At 34.6% G+C, this 27,879-nt stretch overlaps 1 protein-coding gene across 2 annotated transcripts in view; it reads left to right on the top strand.

Annotated features, from left to right (window-relative positions):
- Nucleotides 1-27,879, top strand: part of HTR1E (5-hydroxytryptamine receptor 1E) — an 85,148-nt gene that overhangs the window by 10,862 nt on the left and 46,407 nt on the right. For both annotated transcript variants that reach the window (XM_031964552.1, XM_031964553.1), the window contains one exon: nucleotides 10,553-10,718. The gene's annotated coding sequence lies outside the window, so the exon portion shown is untranslated. The remainder of the gene's footprint in view (nucleotides 1-10,552; nucleotides 10,719-27,879) is intronic.

The following is a 27,879-nucleotide window of genomic DNA, read 5'->3' as shown; positions in this document are numbered from 1 at the left end:
TTTATTTTGAATTTTAAAAAATGCTCTTTTCCTTTAGAAACTTGGGCCCTCACTCTTTCCTCTTCCTTCTCATAGCTTCTTCTTATAGGTTTCTGTCATCAGATATATGATCTTATTTTTATGGGTGTATTGGATTCAGGTAGTAGTTTGGAACAAATCAATGAGGCATTTATTATGCATTTACTATGTAAAAGCATGCTAAGTGCTAGGAATAGAAATAAAAATGCAAGAGAATGAATATGACACTAAGCTCTCAAAGACTATAGCAAGAGCATGCAATGACTTGCAAAGCTGGAAAATTTTCTAATAGTATTGGTAACGATGCAGTGTCTTCTCTCTAAAGTCTAGCCAGTCTCAAGTGAAGAAAAGTTCCATCAGTACCCAGAGAGTTTACAAATATAAAGACAGAAACCACAGATATTAAAGGTTTCGACTGCAGTCAAATGGAAAATTCCTATGGTTCTTATAGTGCAGCAGCAAAGTAATTGATAATGTCTTTTCTTAACATCATTATTAAATGTCAGTAATCCCAGGGCTCTTCGGTTGTGGGGGCTGCCTTCCTCAGAGTCTAAAAGGAGATGGTAGTTAAGGCAGTGGTGATGGTTTCAATTGCCTGGCACATATTGCCTCCTATCTATCTCTCAAGATAGATACCTTTCTGCTTTATTACTATCCTGTATATGGCAGTTGATGAGTAGTTGGTAGGGATGACTGTCCCTTTTTCCCCAAAAGTTGCTTCCCCATATATTAGTCTGAGGAAAGGAAGAATACTGTAACTCCAAAGATCCTGTGTCTATCTATCTGTTGGTGGCAATTAATTAGCATTTTGTGATGATGAGGAGGAAGGTAGGCCCTCTTTCCACAATTATTTCTCTTCTAATTGACGATTGGGGAACTGAGATGGAAACAGGATAATGTTTGATTGCCAAACTTAGAATAAAAAGACCTGAATTCAGAGAATACATTAGGTATTTTACTAAGCTGTGTATCTCTGAACAGATCAAATAGCTTCTCTTGAACCTTTGCATTGATGGAGGGATTAGCCACACTATTAAATGTGAAATTTATAAAACACATAATTATCTGTTTCTCATATATAAAATAAGGATTAAAATGTTGCCTTCATCACAATGTTGATCTGAAAATCAAATGAGATGATATATGTAAGGGACAGAGATTATACTAGGTTACATACATTAGTATAGAATATTCTCAAATGAAGAAATTCTTTATTTTAATGCTGGTAGATCCCTTTTGTGCCCCTTGGACAGTTATCTAAATTATTGAGCAATTAAATGGCCTTTGCAAAGTTATACTGTCTGTCAATGTGTATCAGGGCAGAATTTGAATCCAGTTCTTTCTTTCTGGCTCTATAGATGGTTCTTTATTCAACCTATCATATATGTAAAGTTCTTTACAAATGCTAAAACTTTTATAAAATTCTATGGTTATTATTATCTCATCACACCAGTGACAAATCCATTAAGTATAAAGGCAAAACTTGACATCATGAAACATATATGGCAATTGAAATTATATTGCTCCAAAGTATACATATCAGAGTGACTCGTGTGTGGTACTGTTAGAATGTCTATATTTAGTCTTTCATACTTGTCTTTTGAGATTTATGAGCTGTGTAAATTTAGTCATCTGTAATGATTCTTTGAGACAGGAGATAGTTTGGTACCACTGGAAAAAAGTATTGGCTGTAAAATCAGAAGAAGAGAACTGAAATTCTAACTCTATCATTTAAAATCTCTTTGGGAAAGAAAGTTAACAGCCATATTTAAGACTAGTGTGATCTGTGTCAAGTCACTTCAATTCTTTGACTCTCAGTTCCTTTATCTATACAATTACGAGAATTGAACTAGAAGACCTTATTTCTAGCACTAAGTGTACACCTTAAAGATTTCCACAAAAGAAGCAAGCCAGTTAATAATAAATTTTCACTTTAAAAAACCATAGTCCTCTGTATAGCACCTTTTAACTCACACTAAGGAAGGCCAAATGAGTTGATCTCAACTCACTAGGGGCTAGTGAGCTAGGGGCATTTGGACTAGCAAGGGAGAAATAATCAAATTATATTGGAATCATATCCAATAGACAAAGCTACAACTCAATCTCCAGAAAAGATAAATGTAGCCATTATTTAACCAATAGAGGGGTTCTGGCTTTTTGATGAGGTAATCTTGAAGCACAATAGGAGAAGAAAAGGGAGGGCACGTCATTTGAAAGTTTCCCTCTATAAATATATCCGATGTCCAAACAATCACCCAGGTTTTTGTTTTGCCTCCAAGCTTGGTGCAGGTGTACCTGGGGTGTTCCATAGTGCTGTTTGGAAATGCTGAATGTTTTGTTAGTAAGACAGGGTCTCCCTATGTCTTATATGAACATTTTTCTCTTCTGTCATAGACAAGACAATGTCAATTAGCTAATACGTTGGAATTTTTCATCAAGGAAAAGGAGAGGCAAGGCAAGAACTGGGGGGGGGGGGGGAGGAATGGTATTTTTAGAGCAGAGAAATTCTGTTGCAAGAGAGTCCCACCCTAAAAAAGAGATTTTTTTCCCCCAGAATAACCCAAGTAGATATTCATCTGGCAAATGTTTCTAGATTGAGAGAGGTTTTGTTAACTCTCATCCTCCTTCCCTTGCTCTTTGCCCCTGCCATCTCCTCCACTACCCCCTCAACACACACACACACACACACACACACACACACACACACACACACACACACACAGAGAGAGAGAGAGAGAGAGAGAGAGAGAGAGAGAGAGAGCAAGTTAAATAGGTTTAAAATCTAGGTTTTTCTTAGCTCCAAACCTGCTATACCATATTATAACAATGCCTTAATAAACTGTTTTCATGAACTGCTATTAACTGCAAAAAAATCTATGTTTTACAATAATAATATAATTTATTAATCATTTATACCTTGCTGTTTCTTTAAGTTTAGATTTTAGTTACTAGGCACAAAAACTGGGCTGGGGGGGTCTCCTTAGTGATCCCTATATTTCACCTTCTTGGAATGAATAAAAGGTGGAGAACCTAGAAAATCAACTTACATACACCCAAAGCAATTCCATTTGCTTTTTCAATCACTAATGCAGGTGAAAAGAGTGAGGAGATGTGGTTGTATCACTGCATCCTTCTACAAAAGATATTTTCTTTAGTGTTTGTTCTTAAAAGCCATATTTTAATGTTGGTATTACAAGTCATGATAATAATTATTATTAACAAAAACTTTTACATTTATATTCAGGAGAGCCAGCCCTGTCACATTAAAATCATGTTCAATTGCACAGATTCCAAACAATTATAGTAATTTAATCTTGGAGTCACAGGAACAAATTTCTTACACACCTCAGAGACCTTGCTTGTTGCAGGGCAGCATTAGGGGAAAAATGTATCAGACCCATTCTGTGACTTCTTCCATGCAAATGAATTGAGGGAACTGAAGTACAAGATCTCTAAGGTCCCTTCCAACTTTCACCATTCTCTAACTGTAAGAATGAAAAATGTAATGGGCCTAATGACTTGAGAGGAATCAGAAGTCTCATTGCTCACAAGTGTGTTTAATTAGTTTTTTTAGCTCAGTGACTGAAGGGAATAGTTCTATGTATGATTTTTAATGTCTTGACGAATACAACATTTCTGTCTTGTATTCTTCTATAGAAAATAATTATTTGGACTAAAATGATCTTCACTCAATTAGCAGAAGTGATGATATTTATGCATGTCATACACATACCAGATCCAGGGAGGTTTTGAGTGATCTCAAGACTTACCTTGGGTCTGACCAAAGTATTCTTTCTTTCATTCAGAAGAAACAGATTTTGTTTTATGTTAACATGCTTAACAAATAACAAATGCCATAGCATGGCATAGTGGTTGTATTCCTGTGGATAATAAAAATAACTATAGTTGAAAATGTTTTGACTTTTGAAAACAGTAAAATACTCAATTACTTTTATTAGTATTAATTACTCACCCAAGGTTAATACAAAATGTAACTGAGTAGTATATGAAGAATTAGGAACTCTGGATTTTAAGCTTGCCTTCCCCACTAATTTCCTGGGTAACCTTGAATAGGTCACATAATTCTTTGTTAATCTTTTTCTTTATCTATAAAATGGGAGGATTTATTCTGTTCCCACTTAGCTCAGAGGATTGTTGTGAGGACAAATTGATAACAGTTATGGGGAAATATCATGAAATAGAATAGAAATAGAAATAGAAATAGAGGCTTCTTGAAGGCTCCTTGAGGTTTCATTGTTGTCTTTATAGCACAGTACCTAGAATGTGGCATATACTTAATAAATGCTTGTTGAATTAAAGTGATTTGTAAAATATGAATTATTATGTGTAGTGGTAGTAGGGGTAGCCAATTTTTATTCTACTTTGTCACCCTCCTACCTCACCTTTCCCTGATAAGTTAATGGATGAGTATGATTCACAATGATCAAAACCTGCTTTTATAAGACACCCTTTGTATAAGGGTTTTATAATAATACATTGACAGACAGCATGGAATAGTAGAGGGCCAACCTTGAAGTCAAAAAAAATTTTTGTTCATTCTGCCTGCATTATATGCAGGATGCATGCAACTTGACAGCTTTTCAATGCACTTGGGGTAATTCTCAAAGATGATAAATTAAAGATAAAAAAATAAAAATAAATAAATAAATTATAGATAAGTTGAATGCATATTAGTGAAAGGAGTTTCTACATTGTGCAGTTGCTCACCTTTATTAAAACCACTGGCTGAAACATAATAATATAATAATACATTGCAGGTTCATCATGTTTTACATAGTAAATTGCTTTTGAAAATGTACATATACATTAGATTTTTATTAATAAAATTATGCATGTCACTCAGAGAGAGGACTGTAGGAACTGAGTTCTACATAGTATTTTAACTCTTGTTGTTTGCTCAAATTTTGTTTTCTTTCTCATTTTTTTTCCTTTTTGATCTGATTTTTCTTGTGCAGCATGATAATTGTGGAAATATGTATAAAAGATTTGTACATGTTTAACATATGTTGGATTACTTGCTATCTAGGGAGGAAATGGGGGGAAGAGAGAGAAAAAATTTGGAACAAAAGGTTTTGCAAGGGTGAATGTTGAAAATTATCTATGCAGATGTTTCAAAAATAAAAAGCTTTAATGAAAAAATATAAAATTCCATGTCAAATGCATGCAGGGAGATTCTATTTAGGATTAGGCAAAAGACCCTTAAAGAGGTGTCTTAAAAAGGGCCAATATCTTCATTTAATAAAGAAACTAAGGGTTAAGAGACTTGCACTAGTTCACAGAGGGAATAAATAATAGAACCAAGGTTTACATCCAAGATTATTCACTCCAAATCCACTTCGCTATTTCATCAGGCTGGGAACATTACAAGGAATCCTTTTGTGATTTAAATAAATATTTTTTCAGAATAATAGCTTGCATTTATATAGCATTGTAAGGTTTGCAAAGCTATTTACATATGCTACCTCATTTGACTGGTCTTTTGTAATGCAAAAAAATTATTCTTTCACATTAATTTGGATTGTGAGATCAAGTTCTTCTCTAAAACCCTTTCAGTTCTAAATACTATAAACCTAAATATGATTTCACTAAGGTTGGACTGACCATAATGGCCGCCATAATGGTCACCAATGACCACTGGCAGTATATATGCTGGATTTGCAGTGTAGATTATGAGTTTAAATCCTGGCTCAATTACTTACTCTCTAAATGATCTCAAGTACATCACTATACTTCCCTTGATCTCTGTTTTCTCATCTGTAAAATGATGCTGTATTAAATGGCTTCAAAGGTCAATTTCAGTTCTAAAGATCAATTTTTTGCACTATTATTATTACTACTCCTTTGTCACAAGCAAACTCATCCAACTTTTTATCTATTAAAAAACTCTATATTAATGCTAGCTATTTTTATTATTTAGAAGTTGAATATGTTAGCAAAAATATTGGAATGGTGTGCCATTTCCTTCTTCAGATCATTTTATAGATGCCCCAGGAAACTGGGGCAAATAGGGTTGTGACTTCCCTAGGGTTACATACCTAATAAGTGTCTGAAGACAGATTTGAACCTAGGATTTCCTGATTCCAATGCCTTACACTCCATCCACTGTGCTACTTAGCTGCCTTTCTAGCTGTGTACTTTTCTTTTTGAGAAACAATTAAGATAAATAACATTAAGGTCTGGGTGTTTAATTTTTATAAATCCCTCACAAAAATCTCAGAAGTGATATGCAAAATATATTATTATTTTCCATATTGTTTTAAAGATGACTTTGTATCCAAAAATGGTGTTGCCTGGAGTTGCCTTTTCTTTCCACTTGTTTACCATAAATAGTTTCTATGATTTTTGGCATCTCCATTGTAACAATTTATTTATATTCAATTTTTTTTCTGGAAGTAGAGATGATTCAGGTCAATGTCTTTGCCTTTTGTTGCTTCCCAGCTTGGTTCACTGATGACTTATTAGGTCAAGTTGAGATCCTTAGAATTACACATATTATCTTCTGATCTTGGGACTTTATTCTAATTTGATGATTATTTATTCTGTTTTTACTAACTTGTTGTTGGTCTGACTGTACACAAAGTGATGATTTGAATATGACTTTTATATCAGCAATCAGCTTTTTCGTGTTAATCAAGGTATAATCATTTCTTTTCTTTAGTAATCTTGTTCAGAACTGTCTGTGTATAGACAGTCTAATCGCTTCTTAAATAAAATATTCATTATATGCACATGTGAGACCCCTGAAAACTGCTCCTTTTTATTTTTCAAACCGAAATTTTATTCTCAGCAGATCTTATTTTTGCTTCTTTTCTTGTACCAACTTTTTTTTTTACTGAAGTCACCTAGTATCAATGTATTCATTGACTTGGTTTCATAAATCTCTTTTTAGTTCTTCCTAAAATTTCTCTATCTTTTCATCCTTTGCCATAGAAATTAACTCTTACACTCCAGCTATCCTGATGGTGATCTTTTATCTTATGCTAAAAATGAGTCCTGTATAATAAGTTGACCTAATGCTCCATGAATAACGTTTGCTTCTTCTTGTCTGTGAATAATGAAATCAACTCTGTCACTTCCTTTGTTTGGCATTTATGAGCCATCCTTGAGTAATTTTGTTTTTATCAAGAGTTTGTCAATATGTGTGTGTGTGAATTCTTATAGTTCATTGATTGATGGAGAAAGTTTTTGCATAAAGTTAATGTTTTTAGATGGTTAAAAAAATCTATGTAATTCTTAGGATCATTGGTTTAGAATTGGAAGAGACTTTAAAAGTCATTTTGCAGGTGAGGAAACTGAAACATAAAGATGAATAAGAATGACTTTCTCACAACTAGTCAGAATCTGAAGAAATGGAAAGATTTACATGAACTGATACAAAGTGAAATGAGTAGCATCATCAGGAGAAAATTGAACATGGTAATGGAAAAATTATAAGATGATCAACTGGGAATGATTTAGCTATTCTCAGCAATATGGTGATCCAAGACAACTGAAAGATTTATGATGAAAAATGCTATCCATTCCCAGAGAAAGAATTAATAGAATCTAAATACATATCAAAGCACTTTCTATACTTTATTTTTTCTGTTTTCTTTTAAATTTTAGTCTTTTTTATTAGTAATATGTAATTATTAGCAGTATTTAGTAATAATGTAATAGTAATAATAGTAATTAGTAATAAGACTAATATGTAGATATGATTTGCATGACTACACACATACAACCTATATCAAATTACTTGCTTTCTCAATGAGATGAAGAGAGAAAATTTGAAACTCAATTTTAGAAACAAATATTAAAAATTGTTTTACATGTAATTGGGGAAAATAAAATACTAAATAAAAAAAGGAAGCAGAGGCAGGATTTGAATTCAAGTTTTCATGCCTTCCATTCCAATGCTCTTTCCTCTATTGTACTTTGCATCTTTTGCTTTCCTTTGTGGCCATCATCCACTTGTGCAAGCATATGGCAAGCATAATGATGATGAGCCTTTCCTTAGTTATGTTGTTCTCAAACAGATGATTCAGTCTGTAACCAGGATATTCTTAAAGCCAAAATTATGGATTGGACATGTCAGAGATTATGCTCTACTAGCATAGCCTTTGAGAACTCAAGGTCACTTTCATATGATGATGAAGTAAAAGAGTAGAAAGTTGTGGAGGTATTATTTTGGAAGAAGATCACCTGGGTTATTCTGACAAAACTGTTTTGGACAAACATGATGATGTCACTTACACAAATGGGTTATTACACCTTTACATTAGTGTTTCCTTGGATTTAAGCATAGCTCATTAATTCATCTGGTCTATAACTTGTTTGTACCTTGTTGCTTATATGTTGTCTCCCCATTAGACTGTAAGCTTTGTGAGAGCAGGAACTGTCTTACCTTATTTTATATCCTCAGCCCTTGATATGTACATGATTGTACATGGTACATAGTGGGTATTTAATACAGGTTAATTCTCTGATTCATTGATTGATGCCACAAATCACTGACTTCTCAGGGAGAAAAAAAGGAAAATTCTTTTTAACAGACTTTTAAATTTTTATTTTTTCACACAAATATTCTATATCATTGAACCAGAAGCTAGTTATGAATGACTCAGATCATTTAGTTACCAGGTAGCAAAATCATCTTTGCTTTCAGTGAATGTGTGTGTATGAAAGCCAGCTGTTCTTTTTTAACTGTAAACTGGGATTCATGTTTGACTTTCTGAAAACCTGACAATGAATATACATAGATTCTATGAGGTTTTTCCCACAAGAAATGAATTCAGTACCTGAATGCACATGAAATAAAGTATTTCCTAATTACAAATACTATATTCAAATTGTCATTCTCAAAATTTAAGAAGCAGATCTTCTCTTTGAACTGCAGCCAAATCCAACCATCTTGCTTCAAAAAATGGATACCACTTACCTTGTATTATAATATCTTGCTAAATAAAGGCCATGCTTTATTTTAACCTGTATTTTTAGATAGTGGTTTAAGACAGTTAAAATACATGTTACTAAAAGTATGCTGGGTGTACTTTGTGTGTGAAAGAGCTCCTGAAGGCCTCACAGTAATCTTCCTTAAGAAAGGTTATGAAAAGGATATACGGCTTGGTGGGAAAAGCCTTCGAATATGAGCCAATACCTAGTGATGTGATCTTGGATTTAACAGTTAGATGATGGGTTTAAACTAGATGACTTCTAAGGTCTAAAATTTGTAACAGTTAAAAAATTTGAGAGACATCATTTCTGGTAATTCAATCATTTTATATATAAGACTAGCATGTTATTAAAAAAAGATGTCAGTAGCATTCTTAAATACCAAAATCACCTTAAGGTGTTGGACTCATGATCTTAGAAGAGTGGGTGCTTAGAAGAATGGGCAATCAATTCTAATTGGTTAACAATTATTGGGAGGGAATGAATATTGTAATGGAAGAGATATTATAATGGGGGCTTGGGGAGTATATCATTTGGATCACCCAAATCTTGCTCAAAAAGACTTAATCATTCACCTGTCTGACAAAAGGAAAAATCAACATTTTCCTAGACTTGTTTGAGCAAACACAATGAGCAAAAACAAATCCATTCATTGACCTAAACTTATAATTTCGTTTACTATTTTTGATTAGATTTTAATCTAGGTAAGTTTTTGAGCAGGATGTCCCACACTAGTTCATTTCTAGATGAGGAAATAGAAGAGAGGAAACTTTAGTTATGATTCAATAATCAGTTATTAATACAGTAGAGAAATAATCATTTCTCTTAGGTATGACCTCAATCAGAGACCTGCTAAAGACCTTAGCTTTAAAAGGCCCAGGTCTTGCACTGAATCCAGGGTCATCTCCAGTCATCTTGATCTACATCTTGCTAATAGACTCAGATGGCTCTGGAGAGGAAAGTAAGACAGATGACCTTATACAATCTTCCCACACTCAAATCCAATTCACTTGTATGTCATAGCATCACCTCCCTGAGTTCATGGTCCTCTTTGAGAACAAATAACAACAATAATCACATTGACAATAATACTTGGCAAACTGAAAAACCATGATCATACCTAAGGGAATATGGTAGCAAAAGACATTGTCACTTGTATATATTTTTCGCCTTGTGAACCACTTTCCCACACTGAAGTAAAGTGGCGAGTACTTTACACAGATAAACATTATTTGAGGCAAAATTTACTACCCACTTCTGCTTTTCTTGAGTGCTCAGAATTATGCATTTTCTTCTTAATAAATCACTCCTATCACTATCAAAAGGAAGTTTTCTAATGTAAAAAGTTTAAAACATAATTTCCTCACTGGAGTGGTCCAGTTGTTAACAGATTTTAGAATACCAAGATAGCCACTCCTGCAAAACCTCAGTGACATTTTCCAATATTCCAGCACTGTCCAAACACTGAAGCAATGGAGACCAAAATTTGCTTGACCCAGCACTAGCTTGCTCACACATATAATTAAAAATATAATGATGTAAATAATATCTAATAAATGTACATATTTTTCTTTTGTAGGTCTTTTTTGGCTTAAAGAATTGGCTGCCTACAGTGAACAGGTCAACTGTAAAGTCTCAAAATCTTCACTTTCCTTTGTGCTTTTAAAAGCACAGCCTCTGAACAAGCTTGTTGTGTTCTTCCCAGGCAGCATTGTTTTTTAAAACTTCAACTAGTTCTAATCAAGGTAAGAAATTATTTTAAATTGTTTTAGCTTTGAAATGAGGCTTTTGAGAATCTCTTCTCATTACCATCATGTAAGTGATGTGTTTGCCACTGCAAGAGAATATGTCCTAACATGTCATTTCCATATATGAATCATTGTTGTCATTGATTTTTTAAAAGGCCCAATAAGAATAGGAAAAACCTGTTCTGCATAAGGTATTTTAGTTAAACAGATGTGTTCTACTAAGCTGATAATGTTGTCCATCTTAAAACACTTATTTCTACATATATTTATATTCTTGTGAAAAATGTATTATAGATGGAAGGGAAATGCATGAGTCAGAACTCAAACAAAAAAAATCACTAGAGGAAAAGCAGTAAATATTGGACTTTCTACTTAAATGTATATTGAAAAATGGAAAATGATCAGTCTTAGTTAAATAAATTTAATAATTTAAATATAAACACAAGCAGCACATTTTAAAAGGCACCAGAGCATTTGGGTCTCTCAAATGGACTGTGTGAAAAAAAAACTTGGGAATCAATACAAGTCAAAACATTCCTTATAAGTAAAGTAACAGGACCACTGTGTCAATGAGGATTCATACAAATCTAATGGGAACAAGAAATGATTATAGTATCTTTGTACCCTGGGAAAGCAAACAATCTAAATGATGATAAGCATTTTATCCCCAAGAAGGTGTTAATGTTGCCCTACTTTTTTTGGAATTCATCTCTCATTTTATTTTCCTCTTCTGAATGTGAAGCATCCTTTGAGCAACCCCTATTCTTTTAATAGGCTTCCAGCTGGTATTTAATGAAAATCATATGGTCCCCAGAGCCTGCAGAGATTTATTTTCATTTTATTTTTTTACCCCCTTATCTAGTTGTCATAAGTGTACTCTGGAAAGACTTCCCCTATGGCAAGAAATAGTCCAGAGTACCACATCAAGAAGTGTCTGGAAAATTAACACATGAAGAACCACTGTTTCTTAGAAATAGATTGCTGATGAGCTGCTATATCCTGAGTACTCAGGATATAGCAGCTCATCAGCAATCTACTTTACAGGTAGCTAGGTGGTGCAATGGTTGGAGTGTTGGAACAAGAGTCAGATAAATCTGAGTAAATATAACTCATCAACCACCACCTGGCTGTGTGATCCTGGACAAATCCCTAAAATTCTATCTACTTGAGTATTCTGTCTACTTATCTGCAAAAATGGAAAGAATAAGAATACCTAACTAATTATAGAGTTATTATGAGGATAAAAAGAGAATGAGCATTATTTATTGAGCACCTATTAAGTGCCTAGCACTGTGCTAAGAAATTCATAAATACTATTTCCTTTAAAAAGTAAAATGATATTTGAAGGTACTTTGTAAACCTTAAAATTCTACATAGTATTGGATAGTCCCAGTATAATTATTATCTACATCCATATTATTATTACTCTGACTTAATATTCTATCTAAAGCTAATCCATATCCATTACCTGTCACTAGAGCAAGAAGTAATAAAGGAAAACCAGAATTCAGACCCACAAAATTGCGACTTAATAAGAGCCTTGTTTTTAAAATGTCTAAATATCAGAAAGCTTACTGTGCCTCCATAAATAGGGTTTATTTCATGGTTGCCAGACTAGAAATTGTTCCAATGATGCTCACAATAGATGTCAGATTTTCTTCATTAAGAGGTCAATGGAATCAGCAGTTGGGAAACTTCTTCCTCATTTTTGGAAAGATGTTGTTCCCTGCATATGTGTATGTATGAGCGTGCGTGCACACACACACACACACACACACACACACACACATCTTAATATATATTCTTCCCAGCAGTCATGAAAAAGAAAGAAATGTCATTATCCCTGGAATCCTATTGAACAAAAAGTAGAAACCTCATTATTTAGAAGCATCCAGAGAAAGGAACACAACTAAAGAAGAATTTTTTAAAGCAAAATTCTATTTCCTTCTTAAATAATTAAGTTTAAAGACATAAAGGCATAATGGCCAGAGTGCCAACCTTAGAACCAAAAAAAAAATCTTGATTCAAGTCCTACTTCTAAAACACACTGACTGGATGACCATGGATAAGTTAATCAACCCCTGATTGAGAATCCACTAATTTTTCACTGGTAGAGAGAGTTATCTCCTCTTAGAATTTCCTGTTCTAATAAAACCACAAACCTAGTCTCTATCCTTTTTTTTGAAGCAATAGAGATTAAGTTGCTTGCCCAGGATCACAAAGATAATAAATTTCTGACTGCATTTGAATTCAGGTCTGCCTAACTCCAGGATTGACACTCCATCCCCTATGCCATCTAGTTACCGCGCCAGCTCATGTCATTATTACCAATTTATTTTTATATAGCAATGTGCAGAAAATTAAAAATGCAATTATATAATACCAGTCTATAGTCTTTACAAAGTAGTTTACTTATCTTTTTTCATTTAAACCCAATATCAATCTTATGAATTAAGTCATGCAAATAGTATTTAGCCCAATTTTATGCCTGAAAAAAAAAAGCTCAGAAAACAAAATCCTTATATCATTGGATCATAGATTTAGATCTAGAAGAAATATAAAAGGCTATCTAATTCCCCTTTTAACAGATGAGAAGACTAAGACCTAGAGAGGTTATGACTTGGTCACACATGTATCAATCAATTAATCATTCAATCAATAAGCATTTGGTAATCACATCTTATCAGAAAAGATAAGATGCCAGGCACTAAACATGCAAGTTCAAAAAAGAAATAAAAGAATTTCTATTCTCAAGGAGTTTATATTCTAATAGATAAAACAAAAAGTACATATAAAAATATATATATAGCATAAATATAAAGTTAATCACTATAAAACTATGCAAAGTCATCAAGTTCAATATAGTGACAAGGAAGGATTTGAATTAAGATTCTCTCACTCCAACCCAGTTTTTTTTATTATTCTTGTTATTTCCCATGATACCTCTCCATGCCAAACTGGGATTGACTGACCTAGGAGTTTCAACTTTATGGAATGATACCACTCTCCAGAAAAGGCCATCACTTCTAAATTCACCACCTCATTCCTTCACTAGTACTACCTCCCTCAGCATCCTCTGCCCTCTGGAGGAAGGCTATCAAACACCTCCCAATGTCATATTCTTTTAAGAGGCAAAAACTTTTAACTCACTCTGCTTTGCATTTGATGCTCTACTTGTTTTAACTTTACAGAACAAAATAAGCCCTTGTCTCCACTCCCCAACCCTGATTTCTTGCCTCCTTAATCTAATGTCTCCTTGTTAGATTGTAAGCTTCTGGAGCACAGGGACTGTCTGTCTTTCTAATTAATTTTATCTCTAGTAAGACCATTGCTAGTTGTATTGGTTTATACACAGCTGCTGGACTTCGATGACTCACTCTGGAGGACAAAATTAGACATGACTTTGAGATGCTCTTCCTCACTTAAATCCAATTCACCACAAATTCAAGACATCACCCTCATGATATCATTGGTCCTCCTCAAAACTAAGGATGAAAAATAATAACAATAATCTGAGTTTAGCATAGTGCCTAATGCATAGTAGATACTTGTTAAACATTTATTGCATCATGTTGGATTGATTCTGCAAGGTTCTAGGTCTAACCGAGTGTCACCAGGAAGATAGTAAGCCTTTGATAACTAAACTCCAAAGAAAATGTAATTTACTATGTGGTTACCTTGTCCTTCAGTATATAAAGCAACAAAAGATTTGCCACAATATGAAACACAACCCCACCAGAAATATTCAGTGGTTCTTAGGAACATAAGTCTTGTTAATTAAGTCTGCTCAGCAGAGGTTAGGCAACCCAGGCAGCCTGTAATTCAGGGGCTTTCAAAGACCTCAAAGCACCTTTGCAGAGAGAATTTCAGCTCAGAAGAGCTAGGAATTAAAGAATTTGCCCTGGGAATAAGAGAGCAAGTTCCAAACTAATAAGTTCTGCCTCCTGATGTGATTATTTGGTGAAAAGAGTACCTCAAACATCAGCCTACCCTGAGGATGATTTTTTTTAAATTTGATCTTATCCATTTACATGGTTACTTTTTTCAAAAAGATTTTATTTTCTCTCTTTCTCCTAGGATAAGCTAAGGTTTTTTTATTCACAGATTCATAGACATCTGAGATAGGAGAATTGAGACCCTCAGTGGTTATCTAGTCCAATTTATACACAGAAGAAAATACTATTATAACAAACCCATCAGTTGGTCATCCACCCTCTGCATGAAGACCTTTTGAATAGACCCATTCCAATTCTAATGACTAGGAAATTGTGTAATTTAATTTATAGTTTACAAACCTAAATTTTTCTCTTAGCAACTTCTACCCATTGCTCCTGGCTCTATCCCCTGAGAGGAAAGAGAAAAATTGAATCTGTTCTCCATGACAAAACTTCCAATACTTGCACACAGCTATCATAGCCTTAAATATTCTTTAGATTAAACATGCTCAGTTCCTTCAAATGATTTAAGTTGGTCCATCACTCTCCTGGTTGACCTCATTCAAACACTCTTCATCTTATTATGTTATGTGGTTGATTTGTTGCTATGATAGACGGGGCATGTACCAATATTTGGTAACTTTAGATTCTCCAAATCCTCAGAGAATGTAGATCCCAGAGTTTGTCCTTCGATGACTTTATCCTTCCCTTTCAATGTCTGCTCCTTACTCCTCCATATGGTTTAAGGATCCTCTGCCATACCTGCATCCTGTATCATTGTGGATGGTATGAATTCCACAAAATTTTATATATAAGAACCCAACTGTAACTAGGATTTTGTTTTTTTTTTATCTTAGACAAGTATTAGCAACTATGCCCAAGGCAAGTCAGTCTAAATCAAGTCATTAAGCATTTACTAAGCACTTATTATGTTCTAGTCATTGGGCTAAGTATTAGGGATAAAAAAAAGGGAAAAGAAAATATAGTCCTGGCTATCAAAGATGATATAGTCTAATGGCTGGAAAGCAACATGGAAACAACCATACAAATGATATCTATACAGGATAAATTGGGGGTAATCTCAGAGGGAAGATATTATCAGGGGAGAAGAAAGGTCTCTTACAAAAAGATGGAAATCTAATTGTATTGCAGATACCCAGGGAAGCCAAGAAGCAGAAATGAAGAGGGAAAACATTCTAAAGATGGAGGGCAGCCATTGAAAGGTCATGGATACCTGAGATGGAATGCCATGTTAGAGGATCAGCAAGTAGGCCTGTGTCACTAGAATACAGACTATTTAGAGGGGTATAAAGGATAAAAAAACTGGAAAGGTTGAAATGTGCCCAATTATGATGGATTTTGAAAGTCAAAGAGTAGATTTTATATTTCATGCTAAAGAAACCACTGTGGTATATTGATATGGTCAGATCTGAATTTTAGGAATTAAAAGCATCCTCATATTTGAGGCAAGATTCTGTAGAGGAAACAGAGAAACCAGGTTACCAAAAGGCCCTTTCTGGAGACATATACTATCCCTATTCATCTCCCAAAGAGGACCATTGAGTATCTTTCTATTTAAACCAACTTTAATAGGGGAATAGCAGGTAACATAAAATGTGAGTTCAAACCATGGATGTGCCACTTGTTACTCATATAATCTTGGACCATGGTTTCTTCATATGTAAAATGAAAGTTCTACTACCTTTTTATCTATGATCTCAAAATTAAGAATAATTATTCTACAAGAAGTCAATGGAATGGAAGGAATCTTAAAGAGTTCTTGAAATCAACCCTCACCTTCCTTCCATGTATCCTCAAAGTATCATACTAGAAATCCAGAGGATTATCAATATATTCCCAGAAACTGAACCATCAAAAAGGGTAAATGTCTCACTCAAGGATCAAGCAACTTCTTTTAATTTGAGACTGAGATAAAATGGACCTCAAATCTCATACCATCCAAGCTGAAAGAGAAAGTAGAGCTACCTAATTCAACCACTTCAGTTTACAGAGGAGGAAACAGACTTCATTTACTATCAAAGCAGGAAAGTAAGTTCTACGGACTTCCAGATGTTGAAATGTGGCTGTCCTCATCATCAGGTTTTTGGTTCAACTTAACCATAGCTACCTCACTAGCCCACAACCAAATCCTTTGCCTTCTTCTTTAGGAAATCATTAAATGCTAATAATAGTCTTTAAATTTCTTGTCCTGAGATAAAGCCCCTGTTATCAATTCTAGATGTAGTTCTGTGTAAGATAATTTTGAAGCTTTAGCACTTCCATCTTGAAAATAAGTTTGGTAACAGGCAAAATTATTATTATCTTCGGTTATACTACAAGAAGCCATGATTTCATTAAATTCCATTCTCCTCCAGTACAGGTGTTCTTAGATTATTTTCAAAAGTTGCTGTGGTCCTGAGAATAATGAATGAATAAATGGAAAATCATTTATTTACTGCTTAACAAATGCCAAATTCAGAGAAAACACATACAAAAGCAAAGATTGGTCTGACTTCAAGAAGCTTCCATTCTAATGGAAAAAGTAGTATACATAGGGGACAGGAAGGTTCATTTGATCCAAAAAGTTATAGGGATAATAAATAGGGTGATAAGGTAAGGGGAGTAAATTGGCATATAGTTCCGATTCTGGAACAATGGTAGAGTTGACTTGATTATATTTCATCTTGATCCTCTTTGAACTTAATTAACTTAGTTCTCAACAACAAATCCATAATTTGTTACTGGGCCTATAATCAAAACTGTTCCAAATTGGTACAATCTCCCAAAATTTACAATTCATCTCTGCATCATAGTCATTTTAACAGGGCTTTATTGTGCATTGGAAAGATAGCAAATCAAAGATAATGCTCTTAGCAAAAAAAAAAAAAATAGAACACTCTAATACTGTCAGTTGGGGGAAATCTCTTATTGACTCACCTTAGATACAGCTTTGGTCAAATGGAACATAGCTTAAGTGCTTAAAGGATTCCATAGGTCACTTAATCCAAACTTTTTATTTTATATATGAAGACCTGAGGATCACGGAGGTATAGATGGGATTCTGATTGTTGCCCACAGCTCAGCCCAGCCCAAATCTGTTCCAATCATTTGAGAAAGTTGAAAGATTAGGAGACTTAAATTTGGAAGACCTAGGTTTGAATCTTAACTCTGTCATTTACTTCCTGTGTGACCTGGACAAATCATAATACTTTTGAGGTATTGCCTCTGAAAAAATTCAGGCTCAGACAGTCTCCAACTCAAGCAAAGGCTTTTTAATGATATTTATGCACTCAGTAACAGGCCAAGTTCTCTGAAGGAGTCAGCAGCCCAGCAAAGCAAGACAAAGATTTTTATAAAGTAAATGGTGCTTATTACATCACAAGATATAGAAATTTTGTGTTCATAGGAGGAGTTTGCTAACATGGGGAGGTTCTAAGGCCTTGGTGAAACTACACGTGCATTTACCTAAAATATATACAGAAAAGGCCATTTAGGAGTACCTTAATGTATTGGTAATGATATTATAATTAGCCTAAGTTCACCCAAGAACAGCAAAGGGGAACTGTGTAGATACCATGTTGGGGGAAAGATTTATTGAGGTTTGTGATCCAATGTCCTGTTCTGCATCCTGTTGATACTATTCTTATTGGCTGTTTTCTGTGTTATGTTTTGTGATAACTGTCACATGGTAGCCTAGTGATGTGGTTACTAAATATGCTGGCCTCCTTATTGTTCTAGTGAGAATCATCATTAATTATTTCTGTGGGGCTCAGGCTTAGGTTTGAGCTCAGGTTTGAGCTGGGCTGGAGGCAACAATCACAATCCCATCAGTACTTGTACGAGTAAACCTTGGGGTCTTCATATGTAAAATAAGAAGTGTGGATTAAGTGATCTATAGAACCCTTTAAGCTATGATCCATTCAACCAAAACTGAGTCAATTAGAGATTTCCCCCAACTGACAATATTAGAGTATTCCATTTTTCCCCAAGGGGATTATCTTGGACTTGCCATTCTCATATGTCCCAGTCCTCTCCCATCTCTACAAATGTATTATTTCGACATTCCCCAACTAGTCCAAGGATGCCACTACCACAAGCAAGTTCCACAGCATGCCTTTTCCAGTGTCTGCCTTCTCCCAGCATTAAGACCTCCTCACTACTTTGTTTACTATCAAGAATTGAAAAATGAGATCTGGACCCTGTAGAGAGAGAACTGCTTCCTTTCCCCATGAAACTACAGCTAATCAATGGCAATACCATGCAAAGTGCTCAGAATGTGAGACTTAAACTAAAAACCAGTTGCAATTTTCCCAGTGGATAAGGTAGATTTATTGAAAACCAATAAGGAAAAGAATGATTGTCTCTTTCCTTGTCCATGTGGACAATACAGTCTTCCTTTGACATCATTTCTCTAAATTAAAACATAACTGCAACTGTGATTCTTCCAAAGGGACAATGGTCAGCACCAGGCACAATTAACAATTCACTACGATTTATGTCACTATTTTAGCTGCCTCTTAAAGAACAAAATATTAAACCTTCATTGTCAGTATTCCCAGAGGGAAAATTGAATCTCAACATGTATAAACTGGAATGAAGTTAATGATGGTTAATGATAAACTGAGTAGCATTGGACATATGTGTGATATATTGGCACATGACAGCATAAACTTCTGCCAGTCTGTCCTCCTCAGAATAAAAGTGAGATGAACAAAGTCCAGCAGCATCTTCCCTATTCCAAGAGCTCTTTCAAGTCTCTCCCACCCACCACTGTAATATCAAGGGTTTAGGTCAGAAGTGATTATAGAGAAGGAAAAAAGTGTGACATGAAAGTTACTGTCATGGGGACAAATTCAAGGCAACTTCAAAGGTCCTTTGACTCAGTTGACAGGGTTTCTGGCTTTGAGTCCCATTACTCAAAAATATTATTTTATTTTTTCCAAGACCAAAAAAAGGTCTTGGGCAAATTAGCTCAGAAGCTCAGTGAATAGAGCACTGGCCTTAGAATGAGAGTAACAAGTTCAAATTCTGCCTCAGAAACTTATTAGCTGTGTGGGAAGTCTTTTAAGCTCTCAATCTCAGGTTTTTTTCATCTGTAAAGTAAGGATAATAATAAGCACCTGCCTTACAAAGTTATTCTGAAGATCAAACAAGATAACATCAAAAGCAGTTTGTAAATCTTAAAGAGTCACTTAAATAGTAGGTACTATTATTATTAATAAACTCAGTGAGTTTATTTCTTCACCTAAAAAATGAACAGGTTAGACCATGTTAGACAAATGCCTCATAATGTCCAAACAATTTTGGACATCATATTGTTATTACAGTTGCTTTTCAGTCAGGTCTATGTGACCTTATTTAGGGTTTTCTTGGCAAAGATAATATAATATTTTGCCAATTTAGTTTTATAGATGAGGAAATTAAAACAAACAGGGTTAAGCAATTTGCTCAGGGTTACACAGCCTGAGGCCAGATTTGATCTCAAGAAGATGAATATTCCTGTTTCCAGTACTGGCACTATTCACTGTACCACACAGCTGCTCCTAGACATTATATATGAAAAGTTTAAAACACTTAAATTTTACATTTTTTGTGAGCCGAACAAATTTTCCCTAATGTAACCATTTATTTTTTCACAAAAAATTTTAGACATATGTAGTACTTTTCTAATTTTTGCCTCATAACTATTCAGTGAGCTAGGTACTTGAGTTATTATGATTTTCATTTTACAGATAAAAGAGAGATAAAGTTGTTTGCCTATGGTCAAATTGCTGGTGAATGACAGAGATGGAATTTGCCAATTTTTATCTCTACCTCTTTTATTTGGTTTTCAAAATCCTTTTTGAGTTCTTCCATTTCCTGAGACCAATTCATACTTTTCTTGGAGGTTTTGGATGTAGGAGCTTTGACATTGTTATCTTCTGAGTGTGTGCTTTGACCTTCCTTGTCACTATAGTAACTTGCTATAGTAAGAATCTGTTTCTGTTGTTCGTTCATTTCCCCATTAATTCTATTAAAGTACAGTAGTCTTTGTTTCCAGAGTGAGGGTGCATTGTACCAAGTTTCAGGGGTTTTGTGCAGTTGTTTTCAGAGATATTTCTGGGGACCTGTAAATTTTCAGTTCTTGCAAGGTGTGTTTATTATTCTCCTATCTGTGAGCTACCATAAGCTTTCTTTTCTGCCCTGGAACTGTGAGAAGGGTCCCTGTTCTACCCTGACCATAAGCTCTTGTATGCTAATGCTCCTCCTGACCCTATGATTGAAACCTCAATGTGCAACCCCAGTCTGAGTATGGACAAAGCAATACAGTCTTGGTTCAGTGCTAGAAAGAGATCCCTATAATCTCCTTCTGACCAGTTGTTCGACTTCCATGTGAGCTGAGCTCCAGAAGCCACTATTGCCACTGTTGACTCAGTGACTCTCAAGTAATTTATATGGGCTGTGCTGGTGGACTGTGCTGGTGCACTGTACTCCACTCTCACCCCAGTACAACAACGTTTCCCTTGCCAACCTTCCAAGTTGTCCTGAGCTGGATGAATGCTTCACTCCATCTTTTTGTGGGTGTTGCTGTTCTAGAATTTGTTTAGTGTCATTATTTAAAGGTATGTGGAAGGATCTGGGGGAGAGCTGGGGCAAGTTCCTGCCTTTAATCTGTCATCTTGGCCCCACTTCTGCAGGGATGGAAACTGAATATAGATCTTTCTGATTCAGACCCAACACTTCATCCAGTGAGTACTGAATCCTATATTAATCAACCTTGCTAAAAAATACTAAGTGCTGGAATAAAGGGACAAAGTTATTTTTCATGTAAACTACACATTTACCTAATAAAAATAAATAAAATGCAATTATAATCTTCCCATGCCACCATGATATTATAATAGTCTATATTAACTTTTAATATGGAGGGGAGAGTAATTTATTTAGAATTCTTACTGTACATATTTCAGAAAATTATTCTTGTTGCTATAGTACTTGTAGCTTTTTTTCTTGCTCTTAAAACCTTCTATTCATTTCTACACAATATAAGTAATGCACCTTTTAACATTTTAATTAGGTCAGATCACAAATGAAGGAAAACCAATTATATTTTTTCTCTCTCATCCATTAGCTATTTTACTGGATTTTTATTTTATTCCACTCTTTCAAAACATATTTAGATGAACCCAAAGCAGTGACCACAATCAAATTTAGGATCTTAATTTGTATAGGATTTTTTTAGGGTAAAAAATGTTATTACTCCTTTCCTGAGCATCTGGTTAGCCTAATTAATTTTCTGCTCCTTATCAATGGACTTAATGATTCACTTCCAGGCCCTTTCCACTGCCAAGTGCGTCACCATGGCATTGTTACAGCAGAGGTGTCACTGAGGTCTATTAAGGAGCTTTATGGTTCTGAGGCAACAAACAAAAGTCACATTATGAAAAAGGGAAGATATGTAAAGCTGTATCTTAGAATATTATTTGTATTATTTGTATTTGCTCAAAATTTTATTATTTTTTTTCTCTGCCTCCAAAAATATTCTTTGTTTTACAGGAAAATAAATGACTGCATGTATTTATTTTGATTAAAGTTTTTTATTTTCAAAATATATGCACAAATATTTTTCAGCATTCACCATTACAAAATCGTATGTCCTAAATTTTTCCCTTTGTTACCCCCACTCCCTCCCCTAGACGGCAAGTAATCTAATGTATGTTAAATATGTGCAATTCTTCTATACAGATTTCCACAAATATCATGGTGCACAAGAAAAATCAGATCAAAAAGGGGGAAAAATGAGAAAGAAAACAAAATGCAAGGCAACAACAACAAAAAGGGTAAAAATGCTCTATTGTGGAGTCACACTCAATTCCCACACTCCTCTCTCTGGGTGTAGATTGTTCTCTTTATCACAAGATCATCAGAACTGGACTGAATCATCTCCTTGTGGAAGAGAGCCACGTCCATCAGAATTGATCATTGTATAATCTTGTGTTTGCCATGTATAATGATCTCCTGGTTCTGCTCACTTCACTTAGCAAGAGTTCATGTAAGTCTTTCCAAGCTTTTCTGAAATCATCCTTTTGATCATTTCTTATAGAATCATAATATTCCATAACATATGCTATAACTTATTCAGCCATTCTCCAACTATTAGGCATTCACTTAGTTTCCAATTTCTTGCCATTATAAAAAGAGTATCCATATTTTAAACTATGTTAGGTCCATGTTTGTCAGGGAACTTGGTAAAACTAATCCCATCTAGCTTGGTTACTCTCTTGTTTCATGATGGCCTCAACAATTATAAACAGTTGTTACAATTGTATCACCAAGCTAATGTCTGCAGCAGGCAATGAATACATTCTTTCATCTTGCTTTACTGTCCAAGAGCAGATTATATTCTGACTATGGGTTTGATACCAAAAGAATTATTAGACCTTGTCAAGCATCTATAATTCACAGTAATTGGAGTTAACTGTGCAATGCAAAACCAGAAGAATTATAATTCAGCTCCATTGGCAACTCAGTCCTTACTGTATTTTAAATGCAAATAGTGTAATGGATCGAGCAATACCTCTGGAGTCAGGAAGATCAAAGGTCAAATTCAAGCTTGGACTTTTACTAGCTGTGTGACCCTCATTTGATTTCTCTCAGACTCAAATTCATCTGTAAATAAAGATAATAATAATACTATTTCACACGGTTGATATATGGAACAAATTATATAACATATCTAAAATACTTTGTAAATCTTAAAAATGCTACATGATGCTGCCTATTATCATTATAGTTAATAATAATAAATGTAAGTCAGTCGATAGCATATTGACAATTTAATGGGAATACGTTGTACAGGGAGGTGAATACATATAAGTAAAATACATCAAGTGAATAATGTACTTAAATGAAAGTTTGTCATCCTGTTTTAAGATTTAAAGTTATAAAATTAATAAATAAATGTGTATACTATGCTTGCGTTTAGTGTTCTAGTCCCCAGGTTAAATAGCTTTTTGCCTTAATAATGACTACAAAGATAGGAAATTAGGTTTTCATGTCAAAAGTTCTATTTCCTTTCTCACTAGAAAGTTAGACTGGACAAGTACAAGTTTGGATCTACACAGATAACCAAACAAAATTTCCCAAAAGAATCTCACTCATTACATATTTAACATGGAATTTGTATAATAATATCTAATAGTTACAAAGTACTTTAAAGATTTTAAAGCCCTTTACATATTTTATTTCATTTGATTCTGAAAACTATCTTTGAGATATTATTATATGAAGTAATATTATTATCTCCATATTACAATTGAGAAAACAGAAGCACTGAGATGTTTAATGACAGACCCAGGTATGTGTCTGAGATCAGACTTGAACTCAAGTTGCCTGATTCCAAGTACAGCATTCTGTCCATTAGGCTGTCTGTCCTTTCTAACAAGGACATTATCACCTTTCTAGTTATCAGCTTCAAGACTTTGGAATCATTCCACTCTAGTTAGCAAGCCTCACTACCTACATTATGGCTTGGTTACTCATGACCATATAGTTCTTTCACCCAAGTGCAAAAGTCATGAAATTCACCTTAATCAAGCCTGGCCAAACCAGACACATCTTGAGTAGATCTTCCTGCCTACATGGTCAGGTACCCTGAAGTAGTAAAGTGAGAAAACCTGAGGATTTATTTTTGATGGGTAACCAAGAATTCTAGTCCTTTTTCCTACATTCTCCATCAGTCAAGAATCCATTATTGTGTGAGTGCTCATTCATGTCCATTCTTACATTTTATCATCTTCAAACCTGGAGCAATCCAAGACTGTCTCCACGTCTGTTCTTGGTGGCCTTCATTTAACATTGTCAGTGTCTCAATCCCTTTAGTCTCTTCCTCCTATTGGTGAACTGCTCTGTACTTCTGTTCTTGATTAATACTCTCAATAACTCGACCCCTTTATTCTTTTTCTCCCAGTGGAGAGGCCCTCCCCAAACCTCCATTTGAGGATGTATTCATGCAACCCATGCTCTCTTCAAACCTGGACCAGTCCATGGCATCCCAGACCACTTCTTCCCTTTGTGCTTCCTACTTTACAATCCGTGCCTTTCACTTCCCTTTTATGTATTGTCATTTTTCACTAAAATGAGGGCAGGGTTCATCAATCTTTTGCCTGAACTTGTGTTCCCAAGTTTGGTACAATGCATAGCCCATAGTCACCGATTAAATGTGTTATCTATCTGCCCTTCCAAAATAATTTACACTAAAGGTTAAATGAAAATTAGATATCATCTAGTCCAACCCAATCATTTAAGGACATTAAAGATTCAAAGGTGTTAATTGAATTCAGTGCAAAGTCTACCAGGTCACAAGTAGCAGAGTCAGATTCTATGCCCAAATCTTCTAACTCCCAAACCCAGGACTCTTTCCATGACACTACTCTGCTTCTAGCTTGACTTTACAGGGATTTATTTGTCTATTGAGACATGATTGAGACACCTTTTTCTGTATACAGTTGCCCTTTGTTTTAAAAGATAACACTGTTCATGCATGAGGGCATAGGTAAAAAGATCAGGATGTGACTAATAGTTCTTTCAATGAAATTCATACATAACATTTTCCTTTACTGAGGTGAAACACATTATAGGCAAAGAGCATTTGCTTCAGCAACTATGAGTCTGCCTTTTAGACTTACATTTTTTTATCTATTCAGCAAGCACCCACTGTGGGTCTAGTAATATACTAGACTTTAGGAAAGAAATGAAAGGCATAGGCAGCACAATAATTGTGGAAGTATGTGTAATATTGGATTACTTGCCATCTAGGGGAGGGGGAAGAGGGAAGGAAGGGGAAAATTTGAAACACAAGGTTTTACAGGGATGAATGTTGAAAATCATTCATACGTATGTTTTGAAAATAAAAAGCTGTTATTTTTTTTAATCCAAAGAAAGAAAGAAAAGACATAGAATCCAATAGTACGTGCCTATAAAGAGTCAATAACTGGAGAGCAGCATGAGGAAAAGAGAGAGACAGAGACACAGTAAGAGAGGGGAGGAGGGGGAAAGAAAGAGAGACAGAGCATACCAGTATTTTTGCCATAGAACTACAGAATATTTGAGCTGAATCTAATATTTTTAATAGTGACACCAACCCCTTTTGATTTATAGATGAAAACAAATCCAGTTACTAAGAGAAGAATTATTAGAACCAGAGGCAAGGAAAAAACATACAAATAAAAAATAATTTTAGGCATAGACTTCTTCACAACCTTCTTTTTCCCAGCAATGTATCTCCAAATACAAAAATAATAGAAGAGGAAATACAATTGGTTAAAAAAAAAGTCCCTCAGGCTAACTATTCTCAATATGATATGTAGCTTGAAAAAGAGACACATTTCCAAAAGTACCAATACAAATTTCATCTAGGAAGAATTTGCAGGTTATATTTTAAAGAATTGGTTTTGTGCCATTCATTCAACAAGCATTTAACTGCTTGCTATAAATATCAATTCTTGCTGTGACTTATGGCACTTTAATTTAGCTTGGAATGAACTTGTAAAAATGACTTTGCTGAAAGACATGACTCAGGGGAGAAAAAGTGTTGTCACCTTGTGTTAAGGATACATAAATGGTTATTATTATTGCTTCACAAGATTTAGGCATTGTACTAAATGCAAGAGAAATTGTTCTCTTACTCTGACACAGGATTTCTATGCTTGCAAGATAAGAATTAGAGCTCTTTTGGATGGAGAAGATTAGTTTTTCTTTCATATGCTTTTCATCTTTCATTTGTTGGGCTATTGGAAACTTAGGGTGTATTCCTTGGAAGAGCTGAGCCTGATAGAAGGGCGCAAGATATAACTTATTTGCTGAACATCAAATGGTATTTAATTTTGAACCAAAAGAATACAAGCAAAAGAATATTTAACCATATTGACCTTGAAGAAGAGCTGAAAGGTGAAATATAAGTTGTAGAGGAAGTGGTGAAAAATAAAGGATAAGTGATTCAAAAGGCAAAGAAAACTATGAAAAGATAACAATTTAAATAATAGGTCAATATCCTGAAAGAGAAATGTCACACTTTAAAAGTGAGTGGCTTATTTTTCAATTGTTATTATAGACTCTCCTTGATCACAAGTGTTTTGAGATAGTCTTCTGGTATAAGGGAGGACATAAGGTTCCACTATTAATCTTTTTATAAGGATCACCATGTCATACTCCCCCAGTCTAGATTGTGACTATCAATATGTTATATCCTTGTCTGGATAACAGGTTTATGTCTAAGGAGAGGACTGGGCCAGACAGAAACTTTGGGGAAAACAATTCTTTAATGAGTCTGGATGCTGAGAATAAGATGTAAAACAATAGGACTCAGTTCAATGCAAAGCTTTATTGTAACCAAGGGGTTAGAGGGGAAATGGGAAATGGAGATCTAATATATTATACTGACAAACACGCTAACATAGAAGGTAATTCATATAAGGGAAGCCCTGAGTTGAGGAACACAGAGACATGGGTTCATTCAGCAGGAAGAGAATATTCCAGTAAGGAGGTGTGCTCCTGCTGGAAGAGAGAAGAAAAAACTGGTGGGAAGGGGTAATACTATCTGAGGAGAGAGTGTGCAAAAAGTGTTAAGAGTACAGCTCTTATACTATGATTTTGATGGCCTTCCTGGAGCTGGCCAAATTGAGTACCAGGGTCAGGGTAAAATATTATTTGAGGGAGGGTTGTTATCACGGGAAAAAGCTAATAATAAACAAAATATTGGGGTTGCATATTAAGAAGACAATCTAGTTGTAGACAAATATTATTGGGGGCTACAACCTTCAAAAATATTATTTTCACTATTTTTCCATGGATATGTTCTATAAGCTTACAGCTTTCTCTAAGGGAAACTGTCATGATGGACTTAAAATCATAAAGCCTAATCTTATGACAATGGTTTTCATACATAGATTCTGTAAACTACAATCTCCCTTAAGGGAAAATTGTCACAGTGGTCTCAAAAACCACCAGGCTTAATCTTCTAATAATAGATCGTATATGTTTACTAGATATTTAAGCTCTAGAAGAAAAGATTAGCAGGCAGGCGTGACATAATTGAGGAAGAACAGTGTTACAGATACACAAAACATCATTTATCTTTATTTGAGAGTCTGTTTTGCATCTTTTTTACAGGAAATTTTATATCCTAAATTACATTTTTCTTAAGCTGAAAATAAAATGCTTTTGAGTTCTCCAAGTAAAAATTG

Source organism: Sarcophilus harrisii, chromosome 4, assembly GCF_902635505.1.
Source record: "Sarcophilus harrisii chromosome 4, mSarHar1.11, whole genome shotgun sequence".
Lineage (NCBI taxonomy): Eukaryota > Metazoa > Chordata > Mammalia > Dasyuromorphia > Dasyuridae > Sarcophilus > Sarcophilus harrisii.
This window is presented reverse-complemented; position numbering and strand designations above follow the sequence as displayed.